We start from the raw sequence: 18,044 nt of genomic DNA, 5'->3' as shown, positions 1-18,044 counted from the left end.
CTTCCACTCAGAACTCTGGAAACAACCATGCTTTCTTTCAGTCTGTAGAGGGAAAGAAAACAAAACATAATCCACTCCATTAGCATCACATGAATAATAAGAGTTTCAGAAAGAGAGAATAGAGACATTGGAAGAAAGGGGGTCTGTACAGAAATAATTGCAGAAAAATAATCACAGAACTGAAGGACATAGTTTTCCAAAGTGAAATGGATCTAAATTATCCAAAACCAAACCCACATGAAGACATACTCCTGAAATTTCAGAACATGGCAAATCAAAATAAGATCTTAACAGGTTTTCATAGAGCAAATGAGGGGGAGTTTTTTAAAAGAAGAATGCTATGCTAGAGTTCTCAGAAACAACCAGTAAATTTAGAAGACAGTGGAGAAAACCTTTAATATTCTGAAAGAAAATCATTTTCATCCCTGGAATTTTAAAGATAATGCCAGCCTCACACATGAAAGTAAATGTAGAATAAAGATAGTCTCAAATTTTTCTTCCCATGAATATTCCCACGAAGCTACTGGGTGATAAAAAGACCTTTGCAAGCAGAAGCACCATTATGAATTTAGAGAAAACTGAGAAAAGAAAAAATCTTAAAAGCCACTAGAGAAAAAAGACAGATGAACTTCAAATGCATGCTGGTTAGATTCATAGGTTATTTTTCATCTGCAATACTACAAGTCAGAAATAATCAAATAATGTTTTCAATTGATGAAAGAGAATAACTGTGGTCCTGGAATACCATACATTGCAAAAACATCTTTCAAGAATTAGGGTAGAGCGAAGGCATTTGAAAACAAAACCTGAGCAAACTTCTTAGTAACAGACCCTCACTGAAAACAAATGCTAGGGGGTAGGCGTGTAGCTTTAGTGGTAGAGCACAAGGGCCTGAATTTGATCCATGATGATGATGATGATGATGATGATGATAGCTAAAGGATATACTTTAGGCAGAAGGAAAGTGATCACAGGCAGAAGGTCGGTGCTGCAAGAAGAAATGGAAAGGAAAGGAAATGGGCAGCGTCCCTACAAGCCATGCAGTAGCTGCTGGGTCCTGGTGACACTACTTCTACTCTTCATTTCTCCAGGCTTAAAGTAGAAGCTACTTTCTGCAGTTACTAAATTTTGGATTACCACCTCTTTCTCTTTCTAACTTCCTGACACTTTTATCAACAGTTTTCAGTATTGAGTTCCTCTTCTGTTTTCCAGAATGTATATCAACATGATTAGTAACTTGAGTGTGAGGTTCTAAGAAATAGACTTGGGGTTCTGGGACCCTGGGTTCTTTGAGATTAAATGCAGTGAAGACCTCATTGTTGGTGGAAAATAGATTTTGTTTATCCATACAGAGCAGTGGCATCATGATTATTATGATGTGTGCTTACTTGGGATAAAATACTGTGAAAGATTTAAGAAGAAGTTGCTGGAGCTGGGGTTGTGGCTCGGTGGTAGAGGGCTTGCCTAGCATATGCGAGGCACTGGGTTCAATCCTCAGCACCACAGAAAAATAAATAAACAAAAAAAGGTATCATGTCTACCTACAACTAAAAATTAAAAAAAAAAAACCTGTGTTTCATTAAAAAAAAAAAAAAAAAAAGGAGTTGCTGCACTTGGCTGGTACTATAGTAATGATTATAAAGATCATTACCAACCATGCTGGAGAGATCAAAGGGAAAGAATGAAACAATATTCTAAACATTGTTGTTCAGTTTTCTGTTACTATAACAAATACCTTAGATAAGCAACTTATAAAGTAAAAAGGTTTATTTTGGCTCAAAGTTTTAGAAGTTCCAGTTCATGATCAGGTGGACCCATAGCTTTTAGGCATCTGTTGGGGTTGCAAGACGTCAATTGCGGGGAGCAAGTAGTGGATCAAAGGCACTCAACTCATGGACAGAAAGCAGGAAAAACAGAAAAGGGAGTGGGAAACTTGGGTCCAACAATCCCTTTAAGGGCACACCCTCAATGTCCCAAAGACCCATCTCTTCAAATTCTACTACCTCCTAATAGCGCCAACCTTGAGAACATGCTTTTAACACATGAGCCTTTGGGGGACATTCAACATCCAAACTACAGATCCACACTCTGCTCAGGATACAGTCAGGGAAGTAGAAAATGTTCAGAGTGGCCCAAAAAGAATTATTTTTTCTATTTGTGTGTAGAATTTGGAGCCCCACCTCATACATAAAATGTACGACCACAGTAGGGAAAGAGCAATTTTCAGAGAGGGATGTTTGTGTGTAATTGGATGAATATGAACACCTTGAACTCCCAAATTTCTTTGAGCCTTCCTAACCATAGAAAGCCATTTCTTCATTCCTCCTCCCTTTCCCTGTCCCTTGATCAAAGAAGACCCTGCAGCAATGTCACCAGAAGCAATCGACATATGAGGGACGTGCTTGTTCTTCTCCAGACCTTCGTCTACCACCTTCATTGTCTCCAGATGTGAAACTCACTTCAGATTTCTAACACCTCATGAGGGTCACCTCAGGAAGAGATGGTTTATATAACATCTGGGATAGTATAGGAATTGAGTTTAGAAGCCTTAGAGCAAGGATCAAGCCGAATTTATCAATATGGGTGCACATGCCAAAAAACTGTGAATCTAATGTTTTAGCCTGAGCACTTGGAGTGACTTTAATATTTTTATTGCTTGACTGAACCCTAGGCTCTGTTGTCTTATTTTGTAAAACTGAGGTGTCAGAACTTGCCTTGTGTGATAAAGGGAAAAGAATCCCAAGACTTAAGGAGATAGACATGTTGTAATATTTAATCATGATTGCCTTGTGCTCACAACCACCCCATCTCCATGATATTTCCTAGGGATACTCTTGCTGCTAATGCATTGAAAATGCTTTAGTGAGGGGAGCATCAACATCCCTGGAGAGCTCCGAGGTGGCTGTGCTCTTCAGAACCCAGGGATAACCCAAGGTGGGGGATTGCAGCACTAAAACGGTTCTCCAGTGTCACTAGGAATGAGGAGATCCCAGAGGAGCAAAGCTTAACCTCCAGAAACCAGTGGGAACAGTAATTAGAATGTGTAGGTTAGAAAGAATGTTTTGACTTCAGTAATTATTTTTTTTTTCCTCTATCAATTTGCAAGGACACCTAGAAACAGTTTGCTTTTACATGGTAGAACCAACAGTACACCTTCACCGTGTAGCCTCAGGACTATTTAAATTCTGCCAAAATGCGTTCGTCACAGATATTTATCATCTTGACATCCCATAGTACATCACTTGGCTCTGCTACATTGATGGCATCATGCTAAACTGACATAGTGAACAGTAAGTAACAAGTACCTTAACTGATTTGATAAGACCACACCTGCCAGAATCCTCATGCAGAAGTGCAGTTTGTGATAATCCTATGGAATGCTGGGTTATTCCCTTCAGAGTGAAAGATGGAGTTGTTGCACCTTACAGAATCTACATGAAGAAAATGGCAGAGCACTAGTGGACTTCTTTGGATTTTTCAGATGGTATGTACTGTTTGATTGTGTTATTCTGATCCACTTACCAAGTGACATTCAATGACAGGAAGATCCCTAGGATTTTGGAGCAAAGCCACTTCCTCTTCTGGAGGTAATTCTTTATAGAAACAGCACCTGGCTTGCAACAGAGCAGCACAACATGAAGTGAATGTTACCTAATTCATCAGGACATAATGTTTAATGCATGAAGAATCAATCTATCACCAAGTGGGACAGTACAAACTGAAATCAGGAACAAGTGAGCCATGGAGCCATGAGTGAGTCGCATGAGATGTGGCACAGTTCTCATGATACCCATTCTACTGCACTACTGTCTTTAACCAGTTCACTCTTTTGGCCTCATAGGAAAAAAATTTTTTAAACTGGGCAGTAACTGGAAGGTGGTCATGTCACTGCAGCACGCTGATTTTAAGTCCTTTGGGTATATGCAGAGGAATGGGATAGCTGGGTCAAGTGCTGGTTCCAATTCAAGTTTTCTGAGGAATCTCCACACTGCTTTCCAGAGTGGTTGCACTAATTTGCAGTCCCACCAGCAATGTATGAGTGTACCTTTTCCCCCACAACCTTGCCAACACCTGTTGTTGCTTGTATTCTTGATAATTGCCATTCTGACTGAAGTGAGATGAAATCTGAGTGTAATTTAATTTGCATTTCTCTAATTGCTAGTGATGTTGAACATTTTTTCATATACTTGTTGACCATATTTCTTCTGTGAAGTGTCTGTTCAGTTCCTTTGCCCACTTATTGATTGCGTTATTTTTGTATTTTTGGTGTTAAGTTTTTTTGAGTTCTTTATATATCCTGGAAATTAATGCTCTGTCTGAGGTGCAGGTGGAAATGGTTTTCTCCCATTCTGTAGGCTCTCTATACACATTCTTGTTTGTTTTCTTTGCTGTGAAGAAGCTTTTTAGTTTGATACCATCCCATTTATTGATTCTTGATTTTGCTTCTTGCATTTTAGGAGTCTTTTTGAGGAAATCAGTTCCTAAACCAACATGATGGAGATTTGGGTCTACTTTTTCTCCTAGCAGGCAGAGAGTCTAATGCCTAGGTCCTTGATCCAGTTTGAGTTTTGTGCAAGGTGAGAGGGTTTCATTTAATTTTGCTACATATAGATTTCCAATTTTCCCATCGTTGAAGACTATCAATACAAATTGCATTAAATCTGTATAGTACTTTTGGTAGTATGGTCATTTTGACAATATTAATTCTGCCTATCTAAGAACATGGGAGATCTTTCCATCTTCTAAGGTCTTCTTCAATTTTTCTTTAGTGTTCTTTCTTTAGTGTTTAGTTTTTATTATAGAGGTCTTTCATCTCTGTTGTTAGATTAATTCCCAGATTTTTTTTTGAGGCTATTGTGAATTGGATAGTTTTCCTAATTTCTCTTTTAGTTGATTTATCACAGTTATATAGAAATGCAATTGACTTATGAGTGTTAATGGGGGTGTTAAATTTATATCCTGCCAGTTTACTGAATTTATTTATGAGTCCTAGAAGTTTTCTGGTGAAGTACTTTGGGTCTTCTAAATATAGAATCATGTTCTCAGCAAATAGGTATAGTTTGAGTTCTTTTCAGATTCATATTCCTCTAATTTCTTTCTTTGCTCTAATTGCTCTGGCTATAGTTTCCAGTACTATATTGAATAGAAGTGTTGAAAGAGGGCATCCCTGTCTTCTTCCAGTTTTTAGAGAGAATGCTTTCAATTTTTCTCCATTTAGAATGATGTCAGCCTTGGACTTAGTGTATACAACTTTTATATTGTTGAGGTATGTTCTTACTATCCCTAGTTTTTCTAGTGTTTGGAATGTGAATGGATGCTGTATTTTGTCAAATGCTTTTCCTGCATCCATTGAGATAATCATGTGATTTTTGTCTTTATTGAGTGATGAATTACCTCTATTGATTTCCATATGTTGAACTAATTTTGCATCCCCAGGATGAACCCCACTTGATCATGGTACACTATCTTTTTAATATGTTTTTGTATGCAATCTGCCTGTATTTTATTAATAATGTTCCTATGTTCATCAGGAATATTGGTCTGAAGTTTTCTTTCCTTGATGTGTCTTTCTCTGGTTTTGGAATCAGGGTTAATATAGCTTCATAGAATGAGTTTGGAAGGATTCCCTCCTTTTCTATTTCATGGAATAATTTGAGGAGGATTGGTGTTAGTTCCTTCTTTGAAGGTCTGGTAGAACTGGGTGGAGAATCTTTCTGGTCCTGGGCTTTTCATTCTTGGTCGGCTTTTGATAGCATCTTCAATTTCATTGCTTGAAATATATTTGCTTAAATGTTCTATGACCTCCTAATTCAATTTGAGTAGTTCATACAGCTCTAGAAATTTGTTGATGTCTTTAAGATTTTCTATTTTATTAGAGTATAAATTTTCAAAGTAGTTTTTTATTATTATCTATATTTCAGTAGTGTCCATTTTGATAATTCACTTTATCCTTTTTCATCAGGAATTTTAGTAATTTGAGTTTTCTATTTCTCTTTGTTAGCTTGGCTAAGGGTTTATCAATTTTATTTATTTATTCATGGAACCATTGATTTTTTTTCAATGTTTGTTCATTTCAATTTCATTGATTTCCATACTGATTTCAATTATTTCTTGTCTTCTACTGCTTTTAATGTTGATTTGTTCTTCTTTTTCTAAGGCTTTTTGACTTTGTATTCTTTTAATGAATGAGCTCAATGCAATGAATTTTCCTCTTAGAACAGCCTTCATAGTGTTCCAGAGATTTTGATATGTTGTATCACTGTTCTCATTTACCACTAAGTATTTTTAAATTTCATCCCTGATTTCTTCTGCTATCCTTTGATAATTTGATAGCATATCATTTAGTCTCTAAGTATTAGAGTAGCTTCTATTTTTTATTTTATCATTGATTTTTAATTTCATTCTATTATGATCTGGTAGAATGCAAGGTATTTTCTCTATATTTTTGTATTTGCTAAGAGTTGCTTTGTGGTCTAAGATATGGTCTCTTTTAGAGAAGAATCCATGTGCTGCTGAGAAGAAAGTGTATTCAGCCATTGATGGATGATATATTCTATGTATGCCTATTTGGTCTAAATTATTAATTTTATTTTTTAGTTCTGTAGTTTCTTTAGTTTTTGTTTGGGGGATCTAACTAGTGTTGAGAGAGATGTGTTAAAGTCACACCAGTGTTATTGTTTTGTGGTCTTTTTAATTCTTGAAATTGAGAAGGCTTTGATATACATAGATGCTCCATTGTTTGGGTATAAATATTTATGATGGTTATGTCTTGTTGATGTATAATTCCCTTCTTTGTCCCTTTGATTAACTTTGGCTTGAAGTTCACTTTATCTATTATGATTAGAAACCCCTGCTTGTTTACTTGATCCATGTGAGTGATATGTTTTTTTCCTGCCTTTCACTTTCAGTCTGTGGATGTCTTTACCTATGAGGTGAGACTCTTGAAGACAGCATATTCTTGGGTCTTGATTTTTAATCCAATATGCCAGCCAATGTTATTCTTTTTTTTTTCCAGCTTTAGAAAGAGGTCAAAGTACCTGTATTTTTAATAATTTCTTGACATGGTAAAATAATTTTACATTACAATCCGAGGGTGGTAAGGTGAGGAGGCAGCAGAACAATTGAAAAAACTGAGAAACACATGGTAGGAGGAGGGAAGGGTTTTAACTGGGAAGGATGGGGGTGGGGGTAGGAAGGGGTACTGCCCAACTAAAATGCAATTGGTTTGTTACTGAACACTATTCATGGGAAGACAGCATCCCAACTCCTTTTCTACAGAACACTGGGAATAAAAATGATGCCTCCCAAGTGGAAGTATAATTGGGGGTTGGAAGACAGAGAGAGGGAAGAATAAAAGTCAGAAACAGACACTGGGAGTCACTGGCAGACTGACCGCAAATATCAACTCTCATTAGCAGGAGAATAAAAAGCTGGGGGAAGATGCGGGTTAACAAAAAAACTGTAATAATAAACGATATCTCTGGAAGGTTCAAGAGAAAGGCAACTCTTCCATGGTTTTGACTTGCCTGGCGTACTTCCACACGCACACACATATACACACAAATGACTGCTTTCCCCAGAAGCACAGTACTATAAATAAGAGAAATATTTCCCAAAGGAGCAGCAGCATCTGGACCTCAAAGTTGCAGACACCTGACCCCAATGTACAATTGGCCTGGGAAAAGGCAATTAGGAGTCAGAGGACCAGCCATTGCATAACACCAGAAAGGATCAAGTTAGAGAGGAACAAGCCTAGACCAGCCCTCTGATCTCCACTCTCAGTTCTCCAACTCACCCTGGGCACCAAGTGGTTGCAATATCAGGAGGGAGGATGGGCCCAGGACTTTTCCCTGGGTATATATGACAACTAAGACAACTATCACCTCCTGAAAGGGGTATGTGTGAAAGGAAGAAGAAGGTATACAAGGTACTGGAGTAAGAAGGGGTGTGTGCAAATCCATGTGTGTGTTCATCACGCATACACATGTGTATGTGAAAACCCCAGTTATAAAACATCTGAGGGTATTAAGGACTCTATTGAAGGCCTAAGATGTTCTTTGTCATGATTGGGTTCAAGGTGGGATGTAAATAAATGGGAAACCCTAAGTTATCACCAGGGCAGCTGTGGCAGGGAGGATCCAATGTCCTACAGATACAAGACACACTAGCCTTACAATAGGAAGAGGAGATGGTACCCTGCCACACACAAACACCTCAGTTCCTAAAAAAAAAACCTAGTATTTTCCCTATAGTTCCCTCAGCTTCCCTAGAGAACACAAAGTCTGACAAGTAGAGTGAGAAAGGGGAGAGAGAAAACACAAGTGTTCTTGTGCCAATATTCTGTACACACAAACCAGGGAGTTCTCCAGAAATTAGGGCAGCCGGAGTGTAGGGTACTAGGGAAGGATACGGAAAAGTTCCTGAGGCCTGAAAAAAGAGGTAAACACATCAAGGAACTAGATGAGAGTTTCATTAGACTCTAACTAAAAACAGAGAGGTGTGATTACTATTTCCAGCCAGTTTCCCCATCACGATAGTCATGTAACAAACCAAGGCAATGTTGGTCTTGAGCCAGACTCACAGAGTCCCCTGGCCCTGACCCTGGCCTTGGTACAGTGTCTCTGCATTTCTGCTCTGGGGCTGTTTTATCTTCTCGATATTTTTCAGGATCATGTCATGTAGAGTGACATATTGATTCCTCAGCTCTGCTATGATGAGACGAAGGCTGATGTATTCTTTCTCATCAAGCTCTGTCATGGTGCAGCGATAGTCCTCTACATGGGGATATTTAGCTATTTTAGAAACCAATTTGGCTCTTGTAATATAATATCTAGAAATCTGGTCCAGATAAGATGTAGTTTCACTCTCAACAGTTCTTAATTCTGCAACTGTCTTCTCCTGAATAGACATCCCAAAGTTGTTCCCATCTTCTATCCTGGGAATCAGGAGCTGTACCCACATTTTGACCGTGTTACATTTTTCAATCAGCAGTCAGATCTCAGGTTTCACTTTCTCAATAATGTCCACCAGCTGCTGGTTGCTTTTTAACATCCCATTGGGTATCACAAACACCTTGGTTCCTTGGAACACCTCTTCGCACTCATCTAACCTTTGCTTCTTGTAAGTGGGACCATCCAGTTCATCATGGCTATTGGTGAGAAAATGGGATCAGGGACTGGGAGATTCATGTCCGAGTGGATCTGAGTTAGGTCATGAATGTTTAGGATTGGTTCCTTCAAAAAACTATCAAGTTCTAACAACTTCTTTGGGAAAAAATTTGCCACCAAGTCTTCTGCCTCACTTGTGATCCACTTCCTGAAAGAATCAACCTTGAGCTTCACTTCCTGATCCACTTTCAGCAATGAGGCCGGGCCTGGCCTGGCCGTGTCCACTCTGCTGGAACCCAGAGGTGCTGTGGGCTCCAGGGAGGGGGTCAGAGGGACCTGAGGAATCTCGGCTGCCCTTGGGACCCCGCTGCCCTCTCTGGCTTTCTCACTACTCGCTCGTTCCCTCCCTCTGTGCCGCTCTTACGTCTGGTCGCCCCCCTGCTGCCTCCAATGTTATTCTTGAGAAATTATTTTTATTTTCTGTCATTTTGATCTATTTTTGGTTTTTAATTTGAATTAATTTCTCCTTTGATTGACTCTTCTGCTAGTGTAGTTCCTCCTTTTGCTGGTTTTCATTTTTCTTTTTCTTTTTTTCTTCATGAAATATTTTATTGAGTATGTTCTGTAGTTCAGGTTTTCCAGTTGTGAATTCTTTTAACTTTTATCATGGAAGGCTTTTATTTCACTTTCAATTCTGAAGCTTAATTTTGCTGGCATCCATTCTCTTTCAGATCTTGGTACATATTACCCCAAGACCTCCTAGATTTGAGGGTCTGGGTCGAGAAATTTGCTGAGATCTGGATTGTTTTCCCCTCTAAATGTGACCAATCATTTCTCTCTGGCAGCCTTTAAAATTCTATCCTTCCTCTGTACATTAGGCATTTTCATAATGTGCTTGGTGTGTGTCTGTTGTAATTTTGTATATTTAGTATTTGATTTTCCATTTTATTCCTTAGGTTCAGGAAATTTTCTGATATTATTTCATTGAAAGTATTGTGCATTCCTTTGGTTTCCATCTCTGAGTCTCCATCTTTCCCAATAAATCTTAAATTTGATCTGTTCATGTTATCCCAAATTTCTTGGACGTTCTATTCATGGTCTCTTAACATCTTTTCTCCATGATCAATTTTATTTCCAAGATTACATATTTTGTCTTGATCACCTGAGACTCTTGTCTTGCAAGTGATTTAGTCTGTTGGTCATGCTTTCAAATTAATTTTCAATTTAGTTTGTTGATTCCTTCATTTCAAGCATTTCTGCTTGATTTTTTTTTCAGAATCTCTATCTCTTTATTGAAGTGATCTTTCATTCCTGTATTTTCTCTCTGATTTCACTCCATACATCATCATTTACCTCCAAGTTAGTTTAACTTTGTACATTCTAAATTCCCTTCTCTAACATTTCTTCCAATGTGATGTTGATGTATTCTGTCATTGAAGTATCTTGGTTTGTTTGGGGCGATTTTTACCCTTGCTTTTTCATGTTATTTGTGTGTCTACCCATCTAACACTATGGATCTCAGGCAGTAGAGACTCTACCCTCTGGACTTAGAGTGTCACTGAAGGTTTCCAGTACCTCACTGTTTAGGGGGAGACAAATAATAACAACAACTAATTCAAACAACATACAGCATTAGCCAAATAGTTCCTGCTATGATGACTACAATATTAATTGTCACAATCAACAGAAATGATATGGTCAGTTATTGCCTATAATGAAACAGCACATTTGTAAAAGAGTTTACAGTTTTGAATGGTGGACAGGGAGAGAATAGAAACGATATGGAATGTGATATGTATGAGGGAGGAGGAGAGAAGATAGAAGTAAAACAATTAAAGGAAGAGTGAAAGAGAACAATAGAGATTGGCTGTTAGAAGGAGAAAAGATAGAAAGAGAATCAGGGGAAACAGATAAGTGAGAGAAAAAAATACATATAAAGTAAAAAATTTTAAATATTAAACATGAAAAATAAATAAAAATAAAAGAATGCAAAACAAAACTGAAATCCAACATCCTACTCCACAAAAAACTGATCCATAAAAAATAACTGACTTCAAAAATGCTGTAAGTGAGAAAAAACAAAATGTGAATATGTATAAACATCCATGAACCATTATGGTCACAATTAAACAGAAAAAAGAAAAAAGTGGGGGAAAAGATCTTGATGAAAAGTTAAAAATTGTTTTCTGTTGGAGTTCAAAAGATTCTCAGCTTCCCTTCTCAGCAGTGTTAGGTGGGGTCTGCTGGAGTGTGATGTTTGCTTCACCCTCAGGGTGGGATTACTAGACAGAGGTAATCTGATAGGCAGAACTCCTGGAAGCAGAATTCAGGTTTAGGTCTGCTCCACGCTATTTGCTGAATGACAACTGGTCTGGAGATTTTAAATCAGTGCACCTCCAGGGCCAAGCAATTGCCAGTATGTGCTGCAAGACTGCACCCCAGAGACCTCCCCTGGGTTCTACTTGTGTGGTGAAGGAGCAGTGTCTTTGATCTCTATACTCTCCATACCCAGACATGCCTCAGGCCTCCCAAAAATGTGGATTCCTTTAATTCTCTTATCCCTCCACTTTGCTTATGGAAAGACACTCTATTTTGTGCCTCTGGCTGTGGCAGTGACTGTGACTCTGGAGATTTCTTCCTTATTTTATTATATCCAACCTCCAGAGTCCCTGATCTACTTTGAATGTCCAATATTAAATTCCAGTGAAGTTTCTCACCTCCCACTTTTTTTGTTCACCCACCTTGCTGAGAAGTTGCCTATCTGCTTTCTAGGTTTTATGCCACAGAACAGCCAGGAAAGTGATGGTCTGTATTCCACCATCTTGAAAACCTCTGGAAATTCTTAAGACCAGTTGGCAGAGGAAGAAAAATAGTAGGCCTGGTTTGCAGACTGTTTTTCATGATATTCTGTACTTAATGCATAGTGCGCTGATGTAAATGTTAAAGGATCAAGGATATTCCTGATAGACAGAGTAAAGCATCCCCATAGGCAGAACACCAAGTTTGCCAAAAGCAGAGGCCAACCCCCAAATTCCACTATTCCCTAGTGAAACCAGTCTGCCATCTGGAAACAGACTAAAATGGATAATACTGGATACTTTTCATTATGGAATGGAAAATTATTTGTCCTTACTGTATATGGCAGGGGAGGACACACATGATGGGTATACATCTTCTCTGCATGTGTATAATGAATCTCCCTCTCCACAATTTCTCTTCCAGAGCCATGTTCATATATTTACAGAATACCCTATTTATTTTCCTGATATCCTATGTAACATTGCTCTCAGCAGAGGAACTAATTTTATGGCAAAAGATAAAATATGACAGTGTGCTCAAGTCCATGGAATTCCCTGGTCTTTTCATATAATCCACCATCCACAAGCAACTGTACTGACAGAGTAGTGGTATGGTCTAAAGAAGTTTCAATTATGACATCAGTTTAGAGATAAGCCTAGGATATTGAATATTCTGTTATGACTACTGTTTGTGCTTTGAATCAGTGACCAGTATATGATTCACTCTTAGAAGAAAAGACTATGAAAAAAAATATGCTGTAAAAAATATATATATAAATGGGGCTGGGGTTGTGGCTCAGTGGTAGAGCACTTGCCTAGCATGCTTAAGGCCCTGGTTCTATCCTCAGAACCACATAAAAATAAAATAAAGGTATCATGTCCACCTACAACTAAAACAAACAAACAAACAAAATATATATATAAATGGAAACACTCCAGATACAAAAGACTAGTAGTATCCAGAATATTTAAAATTATACATCAAGGAAAAAAGGCAAATATATCAAATTGCATAAAATTTTTAAAGGAAGTAGGGGAAATCCAAATGACCAAAAGTTAACCTGATCAGGTGCTCAACTATACTAGTAATCAGGTAAATTCAAATTTAAATAACAATAAGATATTACTGGACATTCATCATACTGGAATTTTTTTTTAATCTAACAGTACAGGGGTTAGGGACATAGCTCAGTGGCAAAGCACTCGGTTAGTATGTGTGAGACCTGGGTTCCATCCCCAGCATTACATACACACACAAATCTGACAATACCAATGTTGAGCAGGATGTAGAAGAACAAAAACTATATGAGGGAGTAAAATTCATGCAATCATTTCAATAAGCACTTTGTCATTCTCTAGTAAAGTTAAACTTAACTTTTCCACATCTTTTAATTTCAAAGCGTGGTATGTTTGTCATTCAGATTTGTGTTTTGTACGCAGCATAGAATGTTTTAAAAATCTGGTCTCATATTCTTTTTCTTTTTGTCATTTCTCATCAAATTTAATGAGATAAATTAAAATTGTACATTCAAGTAATATGACTTTCACCATCATCACACTGGAATTTTTTTAAATTTATTTTTATTGTAAACAAATGGGATACATGTTGTTTCTGTTTGTACATGAAGTAGAGGCATACCATTTGTGTAATCATACATTTACATAGGGTAATCATTTTTTATTCATTCTGTTATTTTTTCCTTCCCCCTCACCCCTCCCACCCCTCTTTTCCCTCTATACAGTCCCTCCTTCCTCCATTCTTGCCCCCCACCCTCCAATATATGTCATCATCCGCTTATCAGCAAGATCATTTGTCCTTTAGTTTTTTGAGATTGGCTTATCTCACTTAGCATGATATTCTCCAATTTCATCCATTTGCCTGCAAATGCTGTACTTTTATTATTCTTTATAGCTGAGTAATATTCCATTGTGTATATATACGACAGTTTCTTTATCCATTCATCAATTGAAGGACATCTAGGTTGGTTCCACAATCTGACTACTGTGAATTGAGCAGCTATGAACATTGATGTGGCTGTATCTCTGTAATATGCTGATTTTAAGTCCTTTGGGTATAGGCTGAGGAGTGGGATAGCTGGGTCAAATGGTGGGTCCATTCCAAGTTTTCTAAGGAATTTCCACACTACTTTTCAGAGTGGCTGCACTAATTTGCAACCCCACCAGCAATGTATGAGTGTACCTTTTTCCCCACATCCTCTCCAACACCTATTGTTGCTTGTATTCTTGATAATCGCCATTCTAATTGGGGTGAGATGAAATCTTAGTGTAGTTTTGATTTGCATTTCTCTTAATAAAGATGTTGAACATTTTTTCATATGTTTGTTGATTGCTTGTAGATCTTCCTCTGTGAAGTGTCTGTTCATATCCTTAGCCCATTTGTTGATGGGTTATTTGTATTCTTTGTGTAGAGTTTTTTGAGTTCTTTATATATTCTGGAAATTAGCGCTCTATCTGAAGTATGAGTGGCAAAGATATTCTCCCACTCTGTAGGCTCTCTCTTCGCATTGCTGACAGTTTCCTTTATTGAGAGAAAGCTATTTAGTTTGAATCTGTCCCAGTTATTGATTCTTGCTTTTATTTCATGTGCTATGGGAGTCCAGTTAAGAAGTCTGATCCTAAGCCAACACGTTGAAGATTTGGATCCAATTTTTCTTCTAGAAGATGCAGGGTCTCTGGTCTGATTCCAAGGTCCTTGATCCATTTTGAGTTGATTTTTGTGCAGGGTGAGAGATAGGGGGTTAGTTTCATTCTGTTGCATATGGATTTCCAGTTTTCCCTGCACCATTTGTTGAAGAGCCTATCTTTTCTCCATTGCATATTTTTGGCACCTTTGTCTAGTATGAGAAAATTGTATTTATTTGGTTTTGTGTCCATATTCTCTATTCTGTACCATTAATCTACCTGTCTATTTTGGTGCCAGTACCATGCCACTTTTGTTACTATTGCTTTGTAGTATAGTTGAAGTTCTGGCATTGCGATACCCCCTGCTTCACTCTTCCTGCTAAGGATTGCTTTAGCTATTCTGGATTTCTTATTCTTCCAGATGCATTTCATGATTGCTCTATTTCTGTAAGGTACATCATTGGGATTTTAATTGGAATTGCATTGAATCTGTATAGCACTTTTGGTAGTATGGCCATTTTGACAATATTAATTCTTCCTATCCAAGAACATGGGAAATCTTTCCATCTTCTAAGGTCTTCCTCAATTTCTTTCTTCAGTGTTTTGTAGTTTTCATTGTAGAGATCTTTTACCTCTTTGGTTAGATTGATCCCCAAGTATTATATTTTTTTTGATGCTATTGCAAATGGAGTTGTTTTCCTCATTTCCCTTTCAGATGTTTCATCTCTTACGTATAAAAATACTTTAGAGCTAGTCTGGAGTCTGCGGACTCTGAGTGGCAGCAATGAGCCCAGAACACAGTGACTCACCTCTGTTTCCCACCAGAACAGGAAGGAAAAGGAATGGTAACTAGTTTGGGGGACGTGTTTGGAAAAAGGACGTGCTGTTCTGGTTACCTTCTTAGTTTGTTTCTCGGCCATGTTCCCTCAGGTGTCGGTGTTTCTACCTCCTCGCCCCCTCACCCACCTTTCTTTGTCTCCTGGAAGCTCCGAGACGTCGGCCACTGCAATCCTTCTTGCTGCTCTGCTCGGAACCATCAGGACAAAAAATAATATTCAAAGATATTTTGGCACTAGCAGGGTGATCTATAGGAAGAAAGATGAGCAATGTGTTCCAACTGGTGTGACTTCCGAGAAGACTTCCGAGAACCAAGACAGAGGAAAGGAGAATATGAAAAAAAAACTTGTTAGACATTATAAAGGACATGAAAGTTGAATTAAGCACAACAAATGTACAAACAACAAAGCCACCCAGCAAAAAGAAACTTAAAATTTGGAGACAATTGGCAAGCTTTAAAGAGCTCCAGTAGGTGCTCAAAAGAAGGGTAATGAGTCCCTGAGTCTTGAGTTGGTGGCAGCTGCATCTGTGGTGGCAGATTCTCTCCCTTGGTTCTCTCTGACAACCAAGTCAGAGCTACTTAGGCAGCTCGATCAGCATGAGGAAGACTCGAGGGCACAGAAAGATAGAGAAAAGCCTAAAATCAGTTTCAGTTACATAATATCAGATATGAAAATTGCCAGATCTGCTACAGCTAGAGTTAGTACAAGACCAGAGCATCAGATTCAGTTTGATGAAGGTTCTCCCTACCAGGAGAAGACAGCTGATCTTAAAAACAGGAAAAATTTATTCAAGGGGAGAAGACTTAATATTTTTGACATTGAAGAATTTACTGAAAAAGCAGAGACATCACCTTCTCTTTGGGATGTGGAATTTGATAAGCAACTAGCCACAGTAAATGAACAGCCCTTTCAGAATGGGTTTGAAGAGATGATCCAGTGGACGAAAGAGGGGAAACTCTGGGAGTTCCCAGTCAAAAATGAAGCAGGTTTTGATGATAATGGTTCAGAATTTCATGAACAAATATTTTTGGATAAACACCTGGAGGATTTTCCAAAACAAGGACTGATTCACCACTTCATGGAGCTGGTGACTTGTGGCCTTTCCAAGAACCCATATCTGAGTGTTAAACAGAAGGTTGAGCACACAGAGTGGTTTAGAAATTATTTTAAAGAAAAAAGGAACATTTTAAAAGAAAATAACATACAGTTTAATTAATCAAGCTGCTGGAGATGGATATTATAACTAAATAAAATAATTTTACTAGAAAAATGCTTTAGATGTATGCGTGTTGATTTTATAGCCTGCTATTTTGCTGAATTCATTGATGAGGTCTAGAAGTTTTCTGGAGCAGTTTTTTGGATCCTTTAAATATAGAATCATGTCATCAGCAAATAATGACAGCTTAAGTTCCTTTTTTCCTATTCGTATCCCTTTAATTTCTTTAGTCTGCCTAATTGCTCTGGCCAGAGTTTCGAGGACAATGTTGAATAGAAGTGGTGAAAGACGACATCCCTGTCTTGTTCCTGTTTTTAAAGGGAATGGTTTCAGTTTTTATCCATTAAGAATGATGTTGGCCTTGGGCTTAGCATAAATAGCCTTTACAATGTTCAGGTATGTTCCTACTATCCCTATTTTTTCTAGTGTTTTGAGCATGAAGGGGTGTTGTATTTTGTCAAATGCTTTTTCTGCATTAATTGATATAGCCATATGACTCTTATCCTTAAGTCTATTGACATGATGGATTACGTTTATTGATTTATGGATGTTAAACCATCCGTGCATTCCAGGGATAAACCCCTCTTGATTGTGTTGCACAATTTTCTTAATATGTTTTTGGATATGGTTTGCCAATATTTTGTTAAGGATCTTTGCATCTATATTCATCAAGGATATTGGTCTAAAATTTTCTTTCCTTGATGTGTCTTTGCCTGTTTTGGGTATGAGGATGATATTACCTTCATAGAATGAGTTTGATAGGGTTCCCTCCTTTTCTATTTCCTGGAATACTTTGAGAAGTATTAGAATGAGTTCTTCTTTAAAGGTCTTGTAGAACTCAGCTGAGAATTCGTCTGGTCCTGGGCTTTTCTTAGATGGTAGATTTTTAATGGTTTCTTCTATTTCATTGCTTGACATTGATCTGTTTAAATTGTGTGTGTCCTCCTGGCTCAGTTTGGGAGTAGTATAAGTCTCTAGAAATTTGTCAGTGTCTTTGGTAGTTTCTATTTTGTTGCAATACAGATTTTCAAAGTAGCTTCTCATTATGTTATGTATCTCACTGGTGTCTGTCGTGATGTTTCCTTTTCCATCATGAATTTAGTAATTTGAGGTTTCTCTTTCCTCTTTGTTAGTGTGGCTAAGGGTTTGTCTATTTTGTTTACTTTTTCAAAGAACCAACTTTTTGTTTTGTCAATTTTTTGAATTGTTTATTTTGTTTCAATTTCTTTGATTCAGCTCTGATTTTAATTATTTCCTATCTACTACTATTTTTGCTGTTATTCTGTTCTTCTTTTTCTAGGGCTTTGAGTTGTAATGTTAGGTCATTTTGTTGTTGACTTTTCATTCTCTTCTGGAATGTGCTCCTTGCAATGAATTTTCCTCTTAGTATTGCTCCATCCTCTTAATTTTCCTCATTGTGTACCAGAGATTTTGATATGTT

The 18,044-nt window shown here is 37.7% G+C and overlaps 2 pseudogenes; one reads left to right on the top strand and one right to left on the bottom strand.

Moving 5' to 3' along the window:
• Positions 1–870: 870 nt before the first annotated feature.
• On the bottom strand, positions 871–15,468 carry LOC124961360 (proteasome activator complex subunit 3-like; annotated as a pseudogene).
• On the top strand, positions 15,467–16,603 carry LOC124961472 (28S ribosomal protein S31, mitochondrial-like; annotated as a pseudogene).
• Positions 16,604–18,044: the final 1,441 nt, after the last annotated feature.

This window comes from Sciurus carolinensis, chromosome 12 (assembly GCF_902686445.1).
Source record: "Sciurus carolinensis chromosome 12, mSciCar1.2, whole genome shotgun sequence".
Classification (NCBI taxonomy): domain Eukaryota; kingdom Metazoa; phylum Chordata; class Mammalia; order Rodentia; family Sciuridae; genus Sciurus; species Sciurus carolinensis.
The sequence above is the reverse complement of the archived record's forward strand: the minus strand, read 5'-3'. Positions and strand labels throughout refer to the sequence as shown.